The sequence below is a fragment of the Eptesicus fuscus genome, chromosome 16 (assembly GCF_027574615.1).
Source record: "Eptesicus fuscus isolate TK198812 chromosome 16, DD_ASM_mEF_20220401, whole genome shotgun sequence".
Taxonomy (NCBI): domain Eukaryota; kingdom Metazoa; phylum Chordata; class Mammalia; order Chiroptera; family Vespertilionidae; genus Eptesicus; species Eptesicus fuscus.
Genome location: NC_072488.1, coordinates 31,982,366 through 32,007,970, shown reverse-complemented (window position 1 = coordinate 32,007,970; position 25,605 = coordinate 31,982,366). Strand labels below are relative to the sequence as shown.

Below are 25,605 nucleotides of genomic sequence, written 5' to 3'. Positions count from 1 at the left end.
ACACTGGTGGCTCCACTTTCCCCTCAAACCTGCAAGTCTCCTGTCTGCCATGCCAGAGAGCAAGAGCAGAGCAAGGGGCAGGCAAAATGCAAATACCTAGACAGGTAAAGGGAGCATTCAGGGTCACAGTGGGGTAGCTATGCAATGGACACCAGTCCAGTGCTTCTCAGTGTTGCTCGAGGCCTGCCGGGCAGAATCACTGCTCCTCCCTCCTAAGTCAGCCTCGGTGGGGCTGTGGGCCCAGGGTCCAAGCACATCACGTGATTTTTGCATACACATGGAGGTTTGCCAATGACTGGCTCTAATCTAATATTTCTTCTAGTGATATTGACTTAACATCACTCTCAGCAGCATCACAACAGCTGGGTTTTATTGAGAATGTACTCTGTGGGATCCTGTGCTTTGCATGCTTTATCTTCTCTAACCTTCACACCAATTCCATGAATTAGGACCATATAAGGTAGTGTAAGTATAAGGACACCGGGCTAGAGAACTGAGGACCTTTCTCAAGGTCACAACAGTCAGGAAGCCATAGAGTCAGAATCCAGTCCCTCCAACTATGCAGCTCTCCCTCTTGATTGAGTACTTTGTAGATAAAAATCTTCACAAAGAATATTGCTTTCTGTGGAGACTCTAAAATAGTGCCAATGAATAGGAAATGTTTTAGAGGGAAAATGCAATTAACTCAAATACTTGACAGATAGTCTAAGTAGCTTAATCTCATCTAGTCTGTTGTATTAACAGAAATTCTGGAGTCAGTCACAAGTTAGAAGAAAGGTGCGAATGAAATGAGCATAAAGAAACTTGAAATCTGCATAGACCAATGTCTAGTAAAAAATAGTGAAGTGTCTTGTGGGTGATTAAGTAAAATAACTTTAGTTTGAAATTTTAAATTCTTCTCATTTCCTAATGATTCTTTCATTCTCATTCTTCTTAGGTTTCACCCCTTTTTCTGAAAGTATCTGGAATATTGCTACATCACAAGGTTAGTATTTTAAAAATATTTACATTAGATTATACACTAATCTTACTTCCCTGAGACAATCAGTGTACAGGAGATATAGCACAACATAGTTCAAAGGAGTCATGGATGAATATTAACATAGTTTTGATCTAGTTCTTTCTATAGAGCTGCCCTCTGTTTAAGGAACTTATGCTCTTTTATAATATACTAGAGGCCCAGTGCACAAAATTCATGCACTCAGTGGGGGTGGGGGGGTCCTTCAGCCCGGCCTACACCCTCTTGCAGTCTGGGAGCTCTCAGGGGATGTCCAACTGATGGTTTAGGCCTTCTCCCTGGGGAGTGGACCTAAGCCAGCAGTCAGACATCCTTAGCGCTGCCGCGGTGGGAGAGACTCCCACCACCACCGCGGCATTTGCCAGCTGTGAGCCCAGCTTCTGGCTGAGCGGCGCTCCCCCTGTGGGAGCCCACTGACCACTAGGGGGCAGTTCCTGCATTGAGCGTCTTCCCCCTGGTGGTCAATGCACATTATAGCAACTGGTTGTTCAGTCGACCGGTCATAATGGTCACTTAGGCTTTTATATACACAGATCTGACATCATGCATACAGGGTCATTACAGAACTTTGCTATAAGTCTTCCATGTTGTTCCACAGCTTCAGTAGCCAAAGCCTAAGTCTTGTTGAGTGCCAGGGAAAGTGATTGCAAAATTTAGTTGGCAGTTGTAGATGTTCCAGTTCTTTGAAAAAGTGCATTCTGTTGGCATGGGTCACACAGGATACTCCTTGAAAAGAAGGGTTTCATGATCACAAACATTTGGGAAATGTTACATAAGATACTCTGCCCCATGCAAATTTATAACACACACACACTTTAGCATACTAAAAGCTTTGGAAAATCCTTTGTTCAATTAACTTTAGGTTTGCCAAATCCAAGATTTCACAAACTTATTTTATATTGAGCTCTTTCTGAGCATATCTCTTACTATCACTTAGAATTAATATCCAAGAAATACCTGAAGGGAGATACTATGTTGGTATTTTGATATAACTGAGAAGTTTTTTTGTTGGGATTATAGTACTACCTCCCCCTCTCTCTTTCCTGTGTTGGCTTTTATTTGAGAGGCCATCCTGGTAGCTTTCAGATCTATCATCATATCTCGATGGAGAAGAGGCTCTTTACACCTATCATGTCAACAATAAGACTATATTTTAGGTGAAGATTTTATTCAGGGGATGTATGAATGAAGCATTTATAAATATTAAGGGGGATCATGGAGATTATCATGAGAAGATGCTAAGAGACTTTCAATGTGTGCTTTGATAATAATTGCTGTATTAAAAATTGATCTGTATTGAGATGAGCTGCAGTCATAAGCCCAAAATTAAGTATGATATAGATGTTAGCACCGTGGATGTGAAAGTCAGAAAGACGTAGCTTCAAATCATAGATCTCCATAGTCTTGTATGCCTCGGAACAACACACCTAACTTCATTTATAAAATGTGGATGAGAATGCCTAAATTATAGGGATGTATGGAGGATGTGGATGTCTCCTTTATATAATATCTCAATAGACAGAATTACAGAAGTAAAAACATAAAAAGTAAAATGGAACCGGCTGATATTTTACTACACACAAGCATATTTTTCTTTTGTGTGTGTATAAAACATGTTTTATTATATTAGAAATATAAATTGTTTTTGCATGATACTAAACACCCAGATGAAAAACTAAAACAAAATTAACCAATCATCGCTGATTAGATAAACATCCAGATGTTTGGCATTGAATAGATGAGACATCTGGCTCATGAATAGAATTTTTTACTTTTCATATGCAAGTCTGGATGATGCTACTTGGTGTATATTTCTACAGTTTTTTCCCCCGAAGTAATAGGCATATGAGTCATTTTAAAGAAAGATGTAGACTAGGGAATACATTTCAATTTTAGGTGAATTTTAATCTTGCCATGAATTATTATTCTCCAGTTTCACACTGTATTCAATTTATTCAATAATAATTTTCAATCTTTTATATAGCAAACATGCATTAGGCGATATGGATTTTAAAACAAACACACAACCTCTAGCTGGAGATAGGACACATTTGAAGGAAGAAGCAAATGTTTGAAATAATAAAAAATTAGCATCGACATTGAAGGAGCATAGGGATGCCAGAGGCACACAAGTGGGCCCCCTCCACCTCTCCCAGCTAGAGAAAGTAAAGAGGAAAAAAAATCTGGGAAGACTTCCAAGAGGAAGATGATATTGGAATAGAGGAATAAAAACAAATAGCTTTGTTCCAGGTGAATGAGGAGGTGAAGGTCATGGGTTTACCCCTGGAGCTTAGGATCTACAAGTAGGGTATTTTATAGATGAGACAGTGAGGATAGATTCTAAATGGCTTTCTTTTATAGTCAATGCGGTGACAAGGTGATGCAGAATGTGAGGGCAGTAGTGTGAAGGGTGGACTGTTGAATAATTAAATGATATATGGCTTTTTGCTTATAGTGTCAATTATTTTGTGATAGAAATATTTCTGGCTGGAATCCCAAACATTGGACTCATCCCTAACTGTCAACTCTGTTATACCTGACCTTGGGATTTCTGTACTAATATTGCTGTTATGTGGAACTAGAAGGTGATCCCCATCATCAGAATTCAGAGCCCAAGCCTCAGTGTCATTTCAATTGCTCTTTGGAGCAAAGGATATTTGAGTTTTGCCAAGAGCTTGGCAAGAGCCATTAACACACATTTTTTAATTAGAAGCAAAGCTAAACATTTTTTAAAAGAATATCTCAATTATAGTTGACATACAATTTTTTTCAGGTGTACAACATAGTGATTAGATGACATTTATATAACTTTTAGAGTGATCACCTCAATAAGTCTGGTGCCTATCTGACACCACACATAGTTATTACAAAACTATTAACTATTATCTCTATGTTGTACTTTATATACAGCCAATAATAGGCCAGGGCTTTGCAACCTTCCACAGCAAGATCTGAGCTATAATCTCAAATATGATTTCACCTCTTTAGTGACAGAATCTGATAGTCAAAATATCTTGGCTATTTTCCTGATAGGCAAGATATTCTGAATCCACTTTACACTAGCAATATATCTTATTAATCTCAAAAATCAACCTTACTCTATTTTATAGCTTAACCAACATGAAAAATTAAAATGAAAGTGTTTTGTTTATTGAAGGCTAATGGTAAATTTTAATATCTGGTAAGGCTTGTTAACTCTCATAACCCTTACGTTTTTCTTTCCATTGCTTTTCTTATAATTTCTATTACACTTAAAATTCATACTAAATGCTTTAGCATATACTTCTAAAAAGAGAAAATTTTTCATGTGTGCACAGTCATAATACCAACATTCCAGCTCTGCTGCCAGGCCCGCTGGGCAGACAGCGCGTCACCTGAACGTCTCCAAGGAGGGGCCTGGCCCCGCGCGCCCACGGGAATGTGTCGATGGGGAGCCGGGAAGGGGCTGGGGGAGCCCTCGGTGCCCCCGAGTGAGGAGGCGCTGGGAGACCTGCCAGCAGCCCCGCTGGTGATGCCGGCAGCGCTGGTGTTATGTCTGAGACAATTTCTACCTATTATCTAACATCTAGTTCATATTGAAATGTCCTGGGTTGTATCCCTAATGATACTAAGAGATTTCATACTTGATAGAAAGAAGACAAAAATAAATAAGGATATAGAAAACTTGAGCAACACTATGAACTTTACCAAATAGATATTTTTAGAACCCTCCACTCAATAATAGCAAGACACACATTCTTTTCAAATGCACAGAGAACTTTTACCAAGATAGACCATATCATGGGCATAATGCATGTCTCAAAAAGTATTCAGATCATTCAAGTCCATTATATAGCAAACATGGAGTTATATTATACTAGAGGCCCAGTGCATGAAAATTTGTGCACTTTGGGGGGGTCCCTCAGCCCAGCCTGTGCCCTCTTGCAGTCTGGGATCCCTCGGGGGATGTCCACCTGCTGGCTTAGGATCACTTTGGGGGATCAGGACTAAACTGGCAGTCAGACATCCCTCTGGCAGCCTGGGAGCCCTTGGGGGATGTCCGACTGATGGCTTAGGCCCACTCCCCTAGGAATGGGCCTAAGCCATCAGTCGGACATCCTTAGCACTGCCACAGAGGTGGGAGAGGCTACCGCCACCGCCACTATGCTCACAGCCGTCAGCCTGGCTTGTGGCTGAGCAGAGCTCCCCCTGTGGGAGTGCACTGACCACCAGGGGGCAGCTCCTGTGTTGAGTGTATGCCCCCTGGTGGTCAGTGTGCATCATAGTGACTGGTCATTCCCTGTTGTTCCACCAATTTGGGTCAATTTGCATATTGACCTTTTATTATATAGAATAAGAGAAAGAGATCTGGAAAAATCCCAAACAAAATAAAACAACACACTGTAAATAACACTTGTATCAAGGAACACATCAAAAGGAAAAATAGAAAGTATTGGGGACTGAATAAAATGGAAAACAAGACATACAAAATTCTTGGGATGCAACTAAGGTAGTGCTAGAGGAAATATACAGCTTTAAACACTTACATTAGTAAAAACCAATGATGAGTCTCAGATTAATTACCTAAGCTTCCTTCTTAAGACATTAGGAAAAATAGAGCAAAGTTAACCCAAAGTAAGCAGGAGAAAAGAAATGACAAAGATAAAAACAGAAATTTAAAACATAGAAAACTGAAAAACAAGGGAGAAAAAGCACGGACACTGAAAGCCTGTTCTTTGAGCAGATCAATAAACTTGATCAAGCCTTCAGCCATATTGATCAGGAAAAAGGAGAGATGTTACCAATACCAAGACGAGAAAGGGAGCAATGTCATAGATCCTACAGACCTGCAAAGGATAAAAAGGAAAATTTATAAGCAATATTTCACCAAACAATTTGAAAACTTAGATGAAATAGAAAAATTTCTTTAAAAATGCAAACTACCAAGTCTCAAGAAGAAACAACCTGAATTGAATTTGTAGTTAAAAAACATTTTCATTCAGAAAACTTCCAGCCAAATAACTTCACTGATAAATTCTATTAAACATTACAAAGAATAGGTAATACCAGTGATACCAACACCTAGAACATTTGGCACACAGTAATTATGTAATAAATGTTAATTGAATTAATAAATACATTTTTAATCTCTCTCTGTACAAACATCTACTTATATGTACAAACTTAGGTATGTGTGCTTCATCAAGTTGTTATTTAGGGGCTGATATTTGGTTAGAAATTTCTACAGATTCAAAAAGGATATTCCTTAGATTCAATACTGAAACATACACCTACCTTTTCAATTTCAAAGAAAGGAAAGATTACACACTGGGGATTGTACTTTGCTCTCTCTATATCATTAAATTTGCCTATATTCATCACTATACTATATATATATATATATATATATATATATATATATAGAGAGAGAGAGAGAGAGAGAGAGAGAGAGAGAGAGAGAGTGTGTGTGTGCATAAAACATCACTGTTTTATTCATTACAATAAGCGATATGACTTTGCAATATTCTTAACAAGTTGCAGAATCACATCTGACCCAAGTAGGAACACTGACCCAATAGCATGGCACATTTAACAAAACCAATTCTATCACGCTGGTATATTTTTGGACTCCAACAAAGGAGACATAATGATACACATATAAATAATTTGGGAGATTTTATTATTTTGCTTTTTACCCATCATGCTCTGCTTCAAAGTTTATCTATGTAATAGCAACTGACTTGGTGTGATAGTTCCTGAAAGTTTCTCTTCTTTTCTGTTACCTTTTCAAAGCAACTCTTGCTAAGGTCATTTAAACAGATGTCAATTTTAATAAACCACGAATGTGTTCCCAGAGTACAACTGAAGACATTAATTATAAATGTTCACTAAATTTTACAGTGAAGTAGCACTAATCAACCTCAATATAATAATATAAAGATTATTGTAAAAATATCCTATATAATAAAAAGCTAATATGTAAATAGACTGAACGGTGGAACAACTGGAACAACTGAACAGCCGGTCACTATGACATGCTCTGGCCACCAAGGAGCGTGTGTGGAACATGGCAGGTGTTGGCCGTGGTGGGATGGTGGATCAGGTGAGCCGGGGTGCCAGACCAAGGCGGAGCGCCAGTCGCTGTCATTGGGGCAACCCTCTGGTGGTTACTGAAAATTCTTTGCTCCCCCACGCCACGGTCCCGCCCAGTGCTCGCACCTGCTGCTGGCACCGGAGCCACCGCTTGCACCTGCTGCCAGTGCCCAGCACCAGTTCCGATCACTTGGTGCCATCAGAGGGTGCGAGTGGCGGCTCCCAGCCCTGATCACCCCTGAGGTCTTCTCCACCTCCCCCTGCTCCTGAGGGGCAATTGTGTCAGCAGCCGCCACTCGCATCCACTGCTGGTGCCGGCCCCAATCACTCCACACCATCAGTGGGTTTGAGCAGGGCTGGCGCCATCAGGGTGTGGGAGCAGTGGCAGCAGGAGCGGGGTTAGGGTTAGGGTTAGTGTCAGACAGGGGACCAGGGGCTGCAGCAGGAGGGGCCAGGTGGGGGCGTGGAGGATGGGCTAAGACCTGCTCCTGTGCCTACCGCAGCCTCGCGGCCCACAGTTCCTTTCAAGGTGCATGAATTCATGCACTCGGGGGGCGGGGCAGGGGGGATCCCCCAGCCTGGCCAGTGCCCCATCACAGTGCAGGAGCCCTGTGATCCATCACCCCAAAGAGGTAGGCCCCGCCCACCTATCCGGGGCTCCTCGATGGATTGCCCCAAAGATGTAGGCCAGAGCCGGGGAAGACCTGCAGACCCTGGGCCGGACCGTGGCGGAGGCCTTCCTCTGAGCACACCTGTCTAACCCCCACTGCGGCCCCGCCCCCACCCCTGTCCCCGATGCTGCAAGGCCTTGCCCACCCGCGCCTGCTGTGCGTGCCGCCTGCTGAGCAGTCATGACATTATGGCATCCCGGACAATTTACATATTCCTCTATTATTATATAGGATAATATATATAATAATAAAAAGTTTATTGGAAAAATTAGGTGCTTTTCTTTTTTTTAATCTTTATTGTTCAGATTATTACAGATGTTCCTCTTTTTTCCCCCCTTAGCTCCCTTCTACCCGGTTCCCACCCCACTCCAGGCCTCTCCCCCCTCTCGCTGACCTCACCCATAGGTGTAAACTCTTTGTCCAATCTCTTCCCACACCCCACACATCCCCTTCCCCCAGAGAATTGTCAGTCTGCTCCCTTTCCATGCCCCTGATTCGATTACATTCACCAGTTTGTTCTGTTCATCAGGTTTTATATTCATTTGATTTTTAGCTTCACTTGTTGATATGTATTTGTTGTAACTTTGTTGTTCATAATTTTTTTTAATCTTTACCTTTTTCTTCTTCCTCCTCTTCTTAGAGAATATAACCTTTAAAATATGAAATAAGGATTGGAATATTAGCACTGAATTTTTTTTTATTTGTGCTAGAGGATGAGATTGGAGTTGTAGTATTTAGATTATATGATATCATGTTATTATATAAAATTGAAGACATTGCTGATTCATATTTCATCAGCTTATAAGGAAGACTACAACAACATAACAACCTCCGTTATTTAAACTTCCCTGTATCCACACCCTTTGCCATGTGATGTTGTTATTCCTCTAAAATCAGAGACAGCACCAATTTTCCACCCCTTATAATGGGGCAAGCTTTGTACATTGATTTTGGCCCATAATTGTAATCCTAGCATCAAGACAAATTGTGTATTTTCAATTGCTCATTATTGACCTCTTCTGTGGCCATGATAATGGCCATGATTGTGAAAGACATGAAGGACAGTTCCCTGTCGCCCCTGTTGCCTCAGACAAAGCCATTGTCACTATGCCAATAGATAGTCGATCCCCACACAAGTGAAAGAGCCAAGCTCAAGTCAGCAGAGCTCTCTAGCTCCTGAGTGAGCCCGCCTGAGACAAGCTGGGCCTTGCACAGATGAGTAAACTTTGAGATAAAGAAAAGTTGTGTTGTATGCCACTGAGATTTTTATGATTGTTTGCCACACCGCTATAATTTTTAAACTTTCATTTTGAAACAAGTATAAATTTTAAATTTACATAAGAATTGTAAAGATTGTACAGAGTTACCCCTCAGTAAGCTTCTCCTAATGTTAACATCTCAAGTGACCATGTTGCATTTACCCAAACTAAAAATGTAACCTAGGCATAAGGCTTGATTCATATTGTACCAATTTTTCCACTGATGTTCTTTTTCTGTTCCATGTCAATCCAAGATATGTGATTGCATTCAGTCCTCATTTATTATTATTTAGCAGGTGACCTCTTGGATGTAGTTAATTGTACAGGGGATAAACATCTGCCTGTTCCCTCTTTGTAGTTAAAGTTAAGGCAGTGCTTCTCAAACTTTATGTGCATATGAATTACCTGAGGATCTTGTTAAAATGCAGATTCACATTCAGTAATTTTAGGGTAAGACCAGAGATTCTGCTTTTCTAACAAGCTCTCCAGTGATATTAATGCTATTGTTGATCCATGGACCATACATGGGATTGCAAGGACCTAAAACACTGTGATTAGGTAATCTGAGTGCTAACTTGGTAAGGAGTTAGTACCAGATTTAGCTTTCCAGCAGCCCAGTCTTGTGACTGTTGATTTGAGGAAATAGGAACTGGGAACTTGAAGAGCACTATGCTAAGAAAGAAGACACAGCCCATGTAAAGTCTCTAAGATCACACAGCTTGTGAGAGAAAAAGAGATGAAGAGTCCTAGATGATAACGAACATGCCAGGAATCCAGCTATTAGAAATGAGTCATTAAATCCCACTAACACTCTTACAGCTTTATATTTTCATTATAACCCCTCTTTTATTTATATTATCATTAATTGGGTTCTTTTTCTTCCTTCTAAACATCCTTATTTAGACCCATCCTATATAATAAAAGCCTAATATGCAAATCGACCAAACTGCAGAATGACAGGTCGCTATGATGCGCACTGACTACCAGTGGGCAGATACTCAACACAGGAGCTGCTCCCAGCCCACAGACCCCAGGCCAGCCAAGGCAGGTGCCAGCAGGGGGGGCCCCCAATCGCCCCACTGGTTGCCCCACAGATTGGCTCTGATCGCCGGCCAGGCCTAAGGACCCTACCCGTGCGTGAATTTCATGCACTGGGCCTCTAGTATAAGAATAATACACCCCAACTGTGACAAGAAAAAGAGGAAAGAAAAGATAAAATAAAATACCTCTGGGAATATATGGACCTAGAATTATAAATGGGTCTTTCTTTAAAACTTATTGTAATTTCTATTCATATAATTCCTTTCTCCAGAAGTTCAAAATACTTCAGACAAAAAAGAGATTCCTTCAAAATCAAATGGTATTTTATCATCTAAAATTTTATAAAATCATTACAATTTATAACACCAGTCTAGTGTGTTTTTTGTTAGCTCAGTATTCCTATTAAGATGACATGTGGCTGTGTAGTAGAACGGAAATCACAGCCACAGTTTGCCTCTAAGATAGAAGCATAGACCAGATAGTCCCTCAGAATTTTATCTCTTGTTACTATGATAAAAAAAAATAAATGGACAGACATTGTGACATGATAAGTAGGCTTTGATCATGTATTTTCTAAGTGAGAGCCATAAAACATGTGATCTAAGGTACCTGATATCTTTTCTAGGCTCTGCAATAATATTAGTGAGCCGAGAGATCACTATTTGGTCCCCTCCTACCTGGAAACTCCCTATCATTTATTATCTGTACCATTTGTTAAATTCCTTCCTTCCTTCCTTCCTTCCTTCCTTCCTTCCTTCCTTCCTTCCTTCCTTCCTTCCTTCCTTCCTTCCTTCCTTTCTCTTCCTCTCTCCCACCCTTCTTTCCTCCTTCCCCCCTCTCTCTCCCTTCCTCCTTCCTCCCTTTCTCTCTTTCAATAAGCATTTATTAAGAGCATATATACTTCTACAAAGTAAGTGAAGAATCAACACCACAAGCCCATTAAAAATTTGAAAAATATCACTTTCTCTCTAAGCAATTTGGACTATTTATGATTTCCTCTCTCCTAGGGTGATAAACAAAGTGAATGTGCTTATGGACTCTTCCAAACTAAGTAACCTCTTTCTGATTCTCTTTGAAGTAAGTTAATATTGCCAATTAGCTTATAGGTAGATTCTGGCATTTCTTGCTACTCTTATAGGAAATAGTCAATATTATTTATATCATATCATATGTAGTATAATATATGATTCATACAGATATACATTTATATCAAGTGTTTTTTATCTTTATTGTTGAAAGTATCATATATGTTCCTTTTTTTTCCCACCATTGACCCCTGCTGGCCCACCCCCACCACCCCCCAGGCCTTCACCACACTATTGTCTGTGTCTGTGGGTCATGCATATATGCATACAAATTCTTTGGTTAATCTTTTCCCACTCAGCCACCTCCACCTTCCCTCTGATATATAGTGTTTTTAATTATGTGTTTACTTTATAATTTAATCTGAGTTTGCAGGACTCTTATTTTCACATTTATTTACCCAAGCATTTGGGATTTGGACCTACAATCAGCATTGTTTTCTACCCTATTTCTTATTTTCTATTCTTATTTTCTATTCCACAGTACAAATCTGGCCTGAGGGCTCAGGTGACAATCTCACGTGAGCTCTAAATGTCCAGTTGGTCAATGATAGGTCTATTTTTATTTGTGTTTTTTTTTATTTATTATATTTCTCATTATGATTTGTAGAATACAGCTTTGAGCTCTTTTTCCCAATGTTACCCTGTATAAGCCTGGGGAATTTGAATAATACATTTATACATATTCATATTCCTCCAGGTACATTTCCTAAGTATACCTAGAATGAGTTGCATTTCTTATGAAGACTTGATCATGATTCAGTGTTGAACTCACTGTTAATATTGTGTCTGAGTATGCAAATGTTAAGTTGATGTGCCACATAAACTCATCTTTCAGCCACAGGGTCACAGTGACATAAATAAGTGTTAACAGCTGCATTGTTAGAAATCAGGGCTCCAACATGGAAAGATGATAATAGAAGCTGTTTGAAATGAGGTCATGAGATATCAATTTAAAATGCAGGCTGTCAGGTAGGTGACACTGCTTCTGCTTTCGGTCAGAGAGAAGATATTGATAATCTCCTCTATTTTCCATGTATGTTTTTCAAATCTGAGAGTTTGCATCAAAGTCTCCTAAGGCATTTTCCCCTGATTTAATAATCTCATTTCTCAGCCCTTTGAAAAATGACAACTTTCATTGTGATTGTTTATTCCAAAGCATATTTTATCAGACTGGATCATGTTTTTGAATAAATAAGGCATTTTATTTATTTATTCCATAAAGCACCCATTATTTTTTTCTTCAGTAGCATAAGGTCCTAGTTGAAGACTCCTTAAGATTTCCTTGAGAAATTGCTGGGGCCACGAAGCCAATTACTTTCTGAGAGCAGCCTGTTCATTGTTAGCTATTACGAAGTCAGCAAGCATGCTACTATCTCTTTAAAACAATGGGGCTCCTATATTTCTACATTTTGATACTCAGACTTTTTCTTCTTTTTAATTTCAGCTCTTTTGGAGCAATAACTGACAAACAGAATTGCATGATATTTAAAGTGTACACTGTGATGATTTGATATATGAATACATTGTGAAAGTATTCCCCCATCTAGTTAATTAACACATCCATCACCTCACCTAATTATCTTTCTTTTTTTTTTTTTTTTTTAGGACATTTAAGTTCTATCCTCTTAGCAAATTTCAATTATACAATACAACATTATCAACTATAGTCACCATGTTATACATTAGATCCTCAGACCTTATTCATCAAATAGCTGAAAGTTTGCACCCTTTTACCAACCTCTTCCTATTTTCCCCACCCCCAGCCCCTGGTATCACTTTTCTACTCTCTGTTTCTACGAGTTTGATTGTGTGTGTTTTTTATGATTCCACATGTGAGTGATACTGATACTCAAGCATGTTTTCAATCCTCAATGAATACTTTGATTGCCTACCTTTCCTGGCCAGTTGAAAGCGTATTTATTGGCAAGTCAGATTTAATCCAGTTATAAACAAATGTGGTTAGATGCATAATTCCACATCGTAACCTACATTTTAAAAAAAAAACACAAACACCATTATTGAGTGTCTATGGAAGGTCTGGTCTGGTCAGAAGAATTTGTTAGTAGTAAGCAAGTCACTCACTTCTCTGAATAAAGAAGCCTTCTTAAACATGGCCCAATGTAGTCTAGCTGGCTAATTCCTAAAGGGTCAAAGACCCAACCACGTGGTGAAAATAGTTGTATGAAGGGGAGCAGCTTTGTTTTGGTGACCAACAGCTTACTATGCCAGCTCTTTTTCCCTACTTGTCGGCTTCCTATTTTTTGTGCTCAGAAACCTTCCCTTTTGGTTGAAACCAGTATATCAATTTTGTGTTCAGAAAAATAAAGCATTGGAGAGGTTGTATGGAGCAGTGGTTAAGAATGTGGAGTTTGAAGAGAGACAGTTTGGGATTAAATCCTGACTCTATTACTTAGCAGCTAGGTAAATTCATTAACCTCTCTGTCTTAGTTTACTCTTCAGTTCCATAAACTGGCCAGCTCATTAGGTTTTGTAATGATTAAACAAATGAATCCATTTGAGGGCCTATCATATAATAAGTATTTGGTGAATGATAGCCATTATCATTATACTAGAGGCCGAGTGCACGAAATTCGTGCACGGGGTTGTGTATCCCTCAGCCCAGCCTGCACCCTCTCCAATCTGGGACATCCCTCTCACAATCCAAGACTGCTGGCTCCCAACCACTTGCCTGCCTGCCTGCCTGATTCCCCTAACCGCTTCTGCCTGCCAGCCTGATCAACCCCTACCGCTCCTCTGCCTGACTGATCAATGCCTTACTGCTCCCCTGCCAGCCAGATTGCCCCTAACTGTCCTCCCCTGCTGGCCCGGTCACCCCTAACTTCCCTCCCTTGCCAGCCTGGTCACCTCTAACTGCCCTCCCCTGCTGGCCTGGTCACCCCTAACTGTCTTCTCCTGCAGGCCTGGTGGCTCCCAACTGCCCTCCCCTGCAGGTCTGGTTGCCCCTAACTGTCCTCCCCTGCAGGGCCAGTCACCCCCAACTGCCCTCCCCTGTAGGCCTGGTCACTCCCAACAGCCCTCCCCTGCAGGCCTGGTTGCCCCTAACTGCCCTCCCTTGCCAACCTGGTCACCCTTAACTGCTCTCCCCTGCAGGCCTGGTCACTCCAAACTGCCCTCTCCTGCAGGCCTGGTCCCCCCCAAATGCCCTCCCCTGCAGGCCTGGTCCCCCCCAACTGCCCTCCCCTCAGGCCTGGTCCCCCCCAATTGTCCTCCCCTGCAGGCCTGGTTCCCCCCAACTGCCCTTCTCTGTTGGTCTGTTCACCCCTAACTGCCTTCCCCTGCAGGCCTGATTGCCCCCAACTGCCCTCCCTTGCAGGCCTGGTCCCTCCCAACTGCCCTCCCCTGCGAGCCTGATCAACCACAACTGCCCTCCCCTGCTGACCATCTTGTGGTGGCCATCTTTGACCACATGGGAGTGGCCATCTTGTGTGTTTGAGTGATGGTCAATTTGCATATTACCTCTTTATTAGATAGGATTTATCTTTTATAGATTACTATAATATTAACTTTTGTTAAATTTATGAGGGACATGTGGACATTAAATCTTATCTGTAATGAGGTCATGTGATATTTATTCAAGCATTAGGAAGTCAGATAGAGTATTTTAGAAAATTGTCAGGTTCCTGCTCTTTGACATATCTTTAATGAGGTGACATAACTATACATCTCATTTAATTCTCATAGGACCCAGAGGAATCACTAAAGTGATTTTTACATATATTCAAAGCAGACATTAACTCTATTAATTTTAGGCCATGGTCACTGGGGAAGACCATCAATATAAGGATTTGAATTGGTTAGCATTTATATTCCTCTAGGTTATTTTCACTGTAATTATTATCTATAGATTTTTAGAGCTACTCCCCTTAACCCTTCACTTTGTAAGTGACTTCCTGTTATTCTGGACTCAGGAGTGTTTAAGTCCCACATTTAAATGGTGAACCATTTATTTTTGACAAGTGCCATATGTCTAGAATTCTGTACCTGTTGAAGAGAGGCCTTGTAGGACCTGACAGGTGGCATGTCTGTATATGGGCTGTTCTGTCATGATCATTCATAATGATTCTCAAAGGGAGTATGAGTAATTTACCTATCAAAGGTCCTTCTTATTAGGGAAGAAGCTCACCAATATTAAATTTTGGATCAGGCAGTGTTTTCAGGGGCCATATCTCCATTTTAAATACAAACAACTTAAATATCTGTTTTGGTTGACAGTGTCACCTTTCATATTTGAAGATGATATTGCTGACTCAGGTTCATATCTCATTCAATTTAATTATATCACTGAGTCAATTATTAAGGTCCATATATTATTATGACTCATGTACTCTCCACCATGCCTCAATTCAGTGTCACATTATCCCACTTTGCCTCAAATATGACTCTCCTCTCAGATATTAATTTATAAAACACGAATTGTAAGAAAATATTTATATATATTTACATTTATATTCCTCTTGGTTACCTAAATATATATAGCATATATAATATAACATAGATATGTATATAATACTTACATATAAATATAATATAACATACATATACAAATATAATCCTATATAATAAAAGGCTAATATGCAAATTGACCGAACAGTGGAACAACTGATGGCTATGATGCGCACTGACCACCAGGGGGCAGATGCTCAATGCAGGAGCTGCGCCCTAGTGGTCAGTGCACTCCCACAGGGGGAGCACGGCTCAGCCAGAGGCAGGGAATGAGCCTAAGCAGTCAGTCAGACATCCCCCAAGGGCTCTCAAACTGCGAGAGGGTGCGGGCCGGGCTAATGGACCCTGTGCCCCGCCCCATGCCCAAGTGCACAAATTTTGTTCACTGGGCCTCTAGTCTATAATAATAAAAGCATAATATGCCAATTAGACCAGACATCCTTCCAGACAACCTTCTGGCTGAAAGCAGGGCTGCGAGGGAAACCCTGGTCCCAGGTGCCTGCTGGCAGCCGGAGGGAAGCCCAGGTGCCAGGTGCCAGATGCCAGGTGCCAGAGGGAAGCCAGTGCTGGCAGCCGGGGGAAGGAAGGCCTACTCTTGCATGAAAATCAAGTAAGAGGGAGACATATTGTTGTGGGGAAGTACTTGCCTGTGGCCCTGCATTGTCATAGAGTACCATGTATCTAGTCAAGTGAGGTTAGCTCCATAGACCAGCTTAGTTTAAGGGTCTAGCTCAGTATTTTCCAGAGTGTATTCTGGAAAACACAACTAGTTTTGTTGCTGTTGTTTTAACTGCCAGACTTCTCAGAATGTTTATTTTTACTAATATATATATTTGTGAGTCTACAGGGGAAAGACATAATTTTCATCATTGCCCAAATCTGTTTAATCACAGAATATCTTTTTTCACAAAAACACAAAATAACTTAGGAACTAAGGCTTTATACAATGCACTCCTCAAGAAAACTCCTATTAAATTATGAGGGAGGAAGATAGAACATCAGTGAGGCCTAAATATTATATTTCATTGATTATGAAAATGAGAATAAGCATCACTTCACCCACTGTAATTGCTTTGGTAAAATAATGGTAACTAGCAACACAGCTGTTTTTTAGTGTTTGAGTTTTGTTCACTTTTACCATGATGTTATGGAACCAAGGCCAGTTACTACCATGACTTGCTTTACTTCTGAATTGCTACTATTTCTAATTTGATCTTCCAATCCGTTTTCCTTCTTTTGTCCAACTTCTCACTTTGCTCCTGATCTGGCAAGATGGGGAAGGTTAGCTCTTATAGACACATCCCTGTATCAGCCATGCATTCTGGCTACTCCTGCTTACTCCCTTCCACAATGTCCCCAACCCCAATACACATCAAATTTCAGCACTTAGCTCTTTGGCTGTTTATCTCCAGTTCTATCACTTTAATCCACTCACCTTACTCCCAGCTCCTTCAGATCAAATGACCAAATATAGTAGTAAGTTATGTTTCTTTACAATGTAGAGAGATCTTTTATTGTTAGTGTTTAAAAATTCACCTTTAACTCTTTTTTTTTGTTTTCATGTAAACTTTGAGTTTCCCAGTTTTATTTAACTGCAGAGAATTAAATGTAGAGAAATAGTAGAAAAAGGCCTTTAAATAACTGTCTATGTTTTCTTGTTTAGCATATCTAAAGTCTGTCCTTCCCTAATAAAGTTCCAAAATGATAGATTAAGTTGAGGGACAGGAACACAGGGGTATTGTGAGGTAGGGGCAGTGAGAGTAAAATGAGAGGTGTGCCACAGGTGGCTCCTACTGGCTCATCAGAGCCGGTGGGTAGATTGCCATGGGTTGTGAAAACTAGTTGTTAAATAGTCTTATTAAAAATTGAATAATATAAATTAATGATTAAATAAATTATATTAAAAGCAAAGGTAATAAGTACTTAAAACTCACCACTTTCTAATTATTTTACTACATATTACTATTATCATATGCTTGAGGTTACTTATGACTGTTTTCTTGGTAGAAATATAGAATAATGCATTATTGTGCATATCCTCCCATTATCATGGTCAGTTTAGTGGCTTGAAATTAGCCATGTGGGAGTATTCATACCACAAAGACAAAAAATGTTACACATCAAGGCTCAATTTGTTGTTTTATTGATCATCTGAACCAGAAATTGGCAAACTTTTTCTGCACCTGTGTATCAAACTATTTACCAGTGTGGAGTCCTCCCAGATTTAGTCCAGGAACCCAAGTTTGCTGATATCTAGTCTAAAGTTATGGAAATAATGCTGAAATGTTTATAATGCATTTCAAAATTAAAAGTATGCTATACCTGCATCTATTGCTTTGTGAGTAGTACATACAATATTTCAGCATTCGAAAACTATTATCCCATTTGGCAAAATAAATTTAAAAAAAGCCACTCACATCACTGATGAGCAAGTGTCAGTGTCGTTCTTATACACATGCTTTGTTTCACTTTCATGTCACTCCTTAAAATGAAAATATCATCCAACATTTTGAGTCAGAACTACACTTGTTTGTCAATTACAATAACAGATTGGCTATGGACACCTGAATTTGGCAAAAATTGACCAGAACATTCTATGAGAAGCATCTGGTTATATGGAACTTTGTGTAATATTATTTTTATTATTTGTAAATTGGGCCCTAAACATTCTTTATCTTGATAAAGGATTTTATGTATCGAAAGGTATATATGCATATTTTTTCCTGAAAAGTTTTTGTTAAACATTTATCAGTTTACCATTGAGGGAAAAAGAAATCACGTGTGGGAGCAATGGGCAGTCGCCATGGAAAAGGAATAAGGTAGGCCAACCTCTAGAGCCCTCAAAAGGAAAAGGAAGAGGGTGCTTAGGAGAACATGGGTTTTTTTAAACAAGGACTCTGGATCCCCCTCTAGATTAAATAAAATATTCTGGATTTTAAATGATTTAAGCAAATTCTTATACACAGCATGCATTAGAGATTGCACTTTTTCCTTTGTGATGATTGTCTTCAATGCTGACTTCTTTTTCAGAACTCTACTTATTAGGACATCCATTTCTCTTCACAGCCTCAATTAAAATGCTGCATGGCCATTTATCAGCATTGCATTATTCAGCAGCTCTGGGATTTCTGCATGTTGATGACCCATGGTGCATAGTACCTGGATGCACAAATTTAATCCTAGGCCAACTTCCTTGTCTCTGACCAATTTTGCATAATGGTGTTCAGGATTGTGTGAGCTCAGGCAGTGCCAATATATCTTATCATTTAAAACCTGAATATAGAGAATTATTCTTATTGCTCCAAAAATATTATCTATCCTCAAATCAAATACCAATGATTTTTCATTTTTATTGGATTGATGTTTTGATTATTCATACTCCATCTTTTTATTTTCCTAATCTCACTCAAAGTTCCCCTCTCTTATAGATGATTCAGAATTGACTATGTTACGATTCAGCTAGCCATCACAATTGCTGGGAGCTTTCCCAGTACCTGGTTATCCACTATCACCTTGAAAAACAGAGCCTATCTATTTGCCCCTCTTTCCCTCCTGCATACTAGCACCTCCAGTTTCAGAAGGAACCATTTGATATTCTCTGTGCACAATTTTTCACCTAGAGTGCTGTTGCTCGGAGGTGGCAATGGCAGCATCTAGCTCCCTAGAGACTTGGTAAGAGCAGTTTAAAGAGTGTGAATGGTGTTTGCTTCAGGTAAATAAAATGAAGGGCACTTTCCGTAGTGATGTTTATAATGAAAATTAAAATGTTCTGTACTAACTAGCTAGTTCAGTAAAAAACAGTACATACAAATGAAACACTGAGCAATAAAATAAATTTAAATAAAACGTAAGAAAAAGGCAAAGATATATTTAGTGAAACATAATGGAGTAAATTATATAGACACACTGATATTATTTATTTATATATGAATAAAAATATTAAAAACACATTGAGTAATAATTTTTGCGTGGTAGGACTATGGGGGATTTTAATTTTTTCTTCAGTCTTTTCTATAGTTTTCAAATTTCTATAATGGTCATGTTTATTTTTGTAGTCAGAATTTAAAATGTCATTACTACAATAAAAAGAAATTGCCAAAACCAAATAACAGCCTGCTTCCTGACATACCCCTCATTCGCTGAAAAGAAGAGGAAGTCTGATTAAACTGATCAAATCTCTTTATGTGCTTTTATGGAACCATGGATTCTTTAAAGTACAGAAAGGCATTTGTTCTGAGTCTTAAGGAAACAGAAATAAAGAGGAAGGAGGCAAAGATCATAAAATGTTGACAAGGCAAATGCCATTGCATTGATTGAGCCGTAACTGCATTTCAGTAGTAAAATAGCAGAGAAAATGCGGGAACTTTTGTGATCAACATGAGCCATACTCATACAGTCTAACATTATGGTTAAAAACTTGAAAAGAAAAGGGCCCAGTCCATCACCAACGATAACCAAATCTGTCCAGTAGCTTCAGGAAAAGAACTGGCATCCAGAGTCGGGACTATGAGCCATGGTATTTTCTTTCTCTTGGACTTCCTGTTTCTTTTCCTATTTCTCCCCCATGAGTCCCGCTCTAGCCTCCACTTATTTGTGCTCAATCTGACAAATCGGTTTTATGCTGTGTCTACATCACCAAGTATAACCCCCCCTCATTGTTCACATTCTTCAACATAGTAAAAGCATAATTAAGCCATAAGAAAAGGAAATGTCTCTCTTACAGAGGAGATATCATCTCATAGCACAATCTGTGCTCACCATGATATTAGAAAACCTCTTCAGAATAGAGATGAGGGTGGAGAGGGATGAGGGGATAAAAGGAAGAGAGCTCCATTTTGCCTACTGATAGAAATGGGAAGGACACAGTGGGCCACACAGGAATGGACATCTCACTGTTTGGCAATTGAGAAAAGTGGAGATCTGAACCGTGGTAGGAGGATTACTTCATGAAAAGGGAGGTGTGCGTGGGTGACATTTGCTCTCCTTTGCTTCTGATCCCAGACTCCTCTAACCTTGACTTAACTCCTTATGGGGACCTGAAAAACATTCCTCCTGAGAAAATTTTTTTTCTAGTATTTGCTCATTCTTCTTTAAAAAAATATTTTGCCCTGCCCTGGCCAGGAGGTTCTGTTGGTTGGAGTGTTTTCCTGTGCACCAAAAGGTTGTGGTTCAATTCCCAGTCAGGGTTACTAGTATACATAGGTTGCAGGTTCAATCCCTGGTCAGGGTGCATATGATTGATGTTTCTCTCTCACATCAATGTTCCTCACTCTTTCTTTCCCTTCCTATCTCTCCAAAGTCAATAAAACCATATCCTTGATGAGGATTACATTTTCTTAAAAATGTATCTTGTCCTCTCTTGGTGAGCAAGATATGCATTTATTTCTCAAAGACCGTCTCTATAAGAAGCATTTGATATTATTAACAATTCATTGTTGGACTCCTGTATTTAGAAAGTTATTATTTTTTAATATATTTTATTGATTTTTTACAGAGAGGAAGAGAGAGGGATAGAGAGTCAGAAACATCGATGAGAGAGAAACATCGATCAGCTGCCTCCTGCACCCCCCACACTGGGGATGTGCCCGCAACCAAGGTACATGCCCTTGACCAGGAATCGAACCTGGGACTCTTGAGTCCACAGGCCGACGCTCTATCCACTGAGCCAAACCGGTTTCGGCGAAAGTTATTATTTTTATTGATTTTATTGCTGCACATGGATTGATTCTAATAATTAGAATGCCTTCTGGTTAATGCAAAGGCTAATGATGAGTAAATCTAATGGTGTTTTAGCAAATGGTCCTGTACACCTATTACATCTCTAAGTTTAAAGGTGAGTGATGTGATAGTAAATAGTAAAGGTGGACTGTCTGTCCTCTTCATCCACATCCCATTATTATATTTCAAAGGCCATATAAAAATAAAGACAATCTCTGAGAGAACATATAAGGAGACCATTCTCTCTGGTCTTAGATGCTGCTAATCTAAACCTAAAACTTTGCTTGCCTACAGTCCAGCAAAAAATAGTAATCTCATTTCCAGCCCAGATCACAATGAGTGTTGGGAAGTTGAACATTTCTCTCTTGCAACTCCCATCAGGATTTTGGGCCATCTTCTGCTTTAAAGGATGACGTGAACTCTGAGATTAGCATTGACCTTTACATAGTTTCATGAAGCACATGAACCATGGGCCAGGATGGTAAATTTTATACTTAAGGGGTCATAGAAATTTGAATGATGATTTATTTCAACAGAGATGGATAATAAAAAGCTATTCTCTTTTTGGTTAGTCACACTTCTTCCATTATTACCAACTTCCAGACTGAAATAATTTGTGATTTTCATCCAGTGTGCTGATTTTTATGTCATATATTATGCAACAGCATTTTTTAGGCTTAGCTATTGGTTTTTATTCTCATCCTCTATTCTTTTTTTTTTTTTTTGTCTAAAATCCAGCTTTTCTCTTTAAATTTTGTTTTTTAGCCTTCCTCTCTCTCTGAATTTTTGTTTTTGTTTTGTTATGCAGGGTTGACCACTTAGCTGTTTGTCTTTTTCCACAAAATGTCTAAGTAAATATTCTTAGACCTAGGCATCCTTATGTATATTTTTATTTTGTTCTCATACTTGTATACTAGTTTTAAATTGTTTTCTCAGACCCTTGAAAATAAGATTCCATAGTTATCTGGAGATTAGTGTCACTGATAAAAATTATCATGTCAATTTGTTCCTCATATACAGGGAGATAAGTTTTTATTTTTTTAGGGCAGCTGTTGACTTTTTCTCTTCTATTTAGATTTTTGAAACTTCACCAACATATGCCTTAGTGCAGGTTTGTTTTGCACTAATGCTATATACAAATTTCAGACTTAGGTTTTTCTTCATACATAAGATTTGACTTTATTGTTTATTATTCTCTCCATTCCATTTCCTCTGTATATTCATGCTGAAACTCATAATTGAAACCTCTGAACCAAACCTCTCTTTGTCTCAGTTTTTCGCTAATATTTATCCTCTTACAGGGACTTCCTCTATTTATCATGGGGAAGGATGTGGTGCGGGTTTCAGTGAGTCCTTGGGATTGATTTGTCATATACATATATATTGATTGATTTCAGTGAGGAAGGGAGACGGAGAGAGAGATAGAAACATCAATGATGAGAGAGAATCATTGATCAGCTGCCTCCTGAACACCCCACACTGGGAATCAAGCTCACAACCCAAGCATTTGCCCTGACTTGGAACCAAACCGTGACCTCCTTGTTCATGGGTCGATGCTCAACCACTGAGCAACACTGGCTGGGCTGATTTTTCTTCTTAGTGTGAGAGCTCTTGGTCCCTCCACAAGCTGTAAGCCACCTGGGATGACTGTGGTGCCTGGGTCTTCTCCCATGTCTGAACTGATATTTCACAGAACAGCCTTGGTTAGCAGGCCAAAGTCCTTTATGACTTTCTGTCTTGTAGAGACTGCTCTCCTCTCTCAGCTCTCCCCACCCCCAAAAACCCCATCATCTTAAGAGCTACAGGCTTTCAAGCCGCAATTCTCAGGGCATCCGTCGGGGGGCAGCAGACACTGCTCCCATCCACTGGGCTTGAAACTCGGCAGTTCTGAATGCAGTTCATCTTGTTATCATGCTTGCCTCATGCATTTGTGGACTCAGAGCTTGGAATTTCTCAAATGCTTCATTGAACGTCTGATGTTTAGGCCTATTTTTTCTCTCTGCTTGATTCCAGGGCCCATGCTCTAAACCAGGCACTGGCAAACTAAGGTCTGTGGGTTAAATTTGACCAGCTGCCTGTCTTTGTTTTTGCTTTTTTAACTGCCCATGAACTAAGAATAGATTTTAAATTTTTTAATTGATTACCTTTTAAATCATTATGTGAGTACCTACATAATATCCTCAATTTTGATTCTTGGCCCCACAAAGCCCAAAACATTTACTATCTAGCCCTTAAAAAAAAAAAAAAATGTGCCAACTCCACTGAGTCCAACCACCAGGCTGTAATTCACACACTTCTGCATTTTATTATAAGTTGCAATTAGTTGGGCATAGCTCTCTGTTAGCAGTTGAGACATGTAGTGGGAAATGCTGCATTAGGATACACCACTGAGTCTAGAGAACAAACACAGGCAATTTGTAACTTTTATTGCTTCTCCTTCCCATTTGTTCCTCCCTCATAAATAAGGTCTTAATAGGCTGTGTGGGTTTGTTTTTTTTTAACTACATGAATTGATGAAATGTCTCCTTCTCTCTTCACCTCTTTCTAAGTGTGCTCAGTTTTCCTAAGGAAACAGTGAAAGAATTGCACAGAGACAGAGGAAATCTGAAAACAAATCAAGAATTCTGCGTCAGGGTCTCAGCAATTCTCCTGGGGGCAGAGGCCCTGGACAGCAGGACATATCCAGCCCAGAGTGTAGAGCAGGCCTTCTCCCTGGGCATTACTTTACAGATAGGTATCGTATACCAACGCCCACATCACGGGCATAGGAGTGTTTGCTAAGCATGCAGTTAGGGCAGAGGAACTGGTTTATAAAGAATATTTTCAACTGTAATGTGTCATAGATCATACTTTCATGGAAAGCTAATAGCTATTTGATATTGGCAAGTCTGATTAAATAAGTTTGAAAAATTCTTGTTTAAACAAAATTCACTATTTTTTTTTTACTCAGAAATCTTCCTAGAGCTCATAATATGCTAATGTCTATCATCCATCCCCAAGTGGAGTATGCAGCACACCGTGTTTTCTAAAGTTAACTAGATGATGAACTTTTGTTTTTGTTTTTGTTTTTTTGTTTTGGTTTTTTGTGTGCATTTGGTTAAATGACTTGTGCTCCAGGGAACACAGTTTGGGAAACATTGGGGAACATAATCTATTGCGCTTTTCCACTAGAAACTTCTTCTGCCCAGTGGATCATAGTAGTTGATTAGAGTCAGCACATCATTTCTCCTGGATATTGTAGAACAGTATTTAAAAATCCCCATCTGCCATTCCTCTTTTCTATTTTTGATTCCATGCAAATGACCAGCCTTCTGTGTGTATTTAACATTCTGTCATTCTTGTCCATTCCAATATACTTTTATAATCACAAAATATTCAAGTTGACAAATCATTGCTCATTGCTTTTCTTCTCAGTTTAAATGTCTCATGAACACTCAGGAATTACCTTAATCGAGTCAGCCTGGTCTCACTAAATCACAATGTAATACAGTGTCAGCCCTTACCACGCTGATGAGTTTCTGCTAACTTAGATCTGAGAGGCATTCAATAAACTGGTTAGGTTGGGAGGTTTATACCACCTTGCAGGTAGGTGTAGAACCTTTTGGCAACTGACCACATTGTTCATCTACAACATTAAGTGTCACCCAGTATCAAATGACAGCTCTTATTTTTGAAGTTCTATTTTACATTCGGCCCAGGATTCTACTCATTGTCTGAAATGAATTTTGATGGGTTTGTGTTTTTTTTTTAAACAGCCTCCCGATACAGAGAGTTACTGAATTCTCTAAATAAAGACTAGTCTCATCTGTCCCGACGACCTTTAGCCACCTTGCCCCCTCCTCTGTGTGGAAGAAATCGGCATTCCCAGTTTACGGCAGGGCTTCAAAAACGATAGCAATTTCCTCGTGCACATCAATTTCTCCGTGCGGATGGGCAGCCTGTCTCTATAATCAGATCTGTCAGCTCTTTGCAAAAGAACTGGAAAGTGGTCTTACTCATGTGGAAATAGAATAGTGACTTGTCACTCCCCCTCGGCGGCACAGGCCCCGGCTGTCAGTGTGGTGTCCTGTGTCCCTGCGTCGCAGAGCTGCAGGGGGCTGGGTCCCTGCCTGAAGAGAAGCTGTGGCATTGGGCCACTTTGCCCACTCTTACAGAATTCATGTTCTACCAAGGGCTGTCCCTCTCCTGACCGACTTTCAGAAAATGCGGTTGCCAAGCCCTGGTTGTTTTAGTGTGTCAATAACTAGTGCAATTCTGGCATCAGAATTCACACAATG

General features: G+C 39.7%; 1 long non-coding RNA gene across 1 annotated transcript in view; it reads left to right on the top strand.

Moving 5' to 3' along the window:
• The first annotated feature begins 962 nt into the window (after nucleotides 1–962).
• The window catches only part of LOC129151892 (uncharacterized), a 63,259-nt gene continuing 38,616 nt past the window's right edge, over nucleotides 963–25,605 (top strand). Inside the window, exon 1 of the long non-coding RNA XR_008558604.1 lies at nucleotides 963–985. This is a non-coding gene — a long non-coding RNA (uncharacterized LOC129151892). The remainder of the gene's footprint in view (nucleotides 986–25,605) is intronic.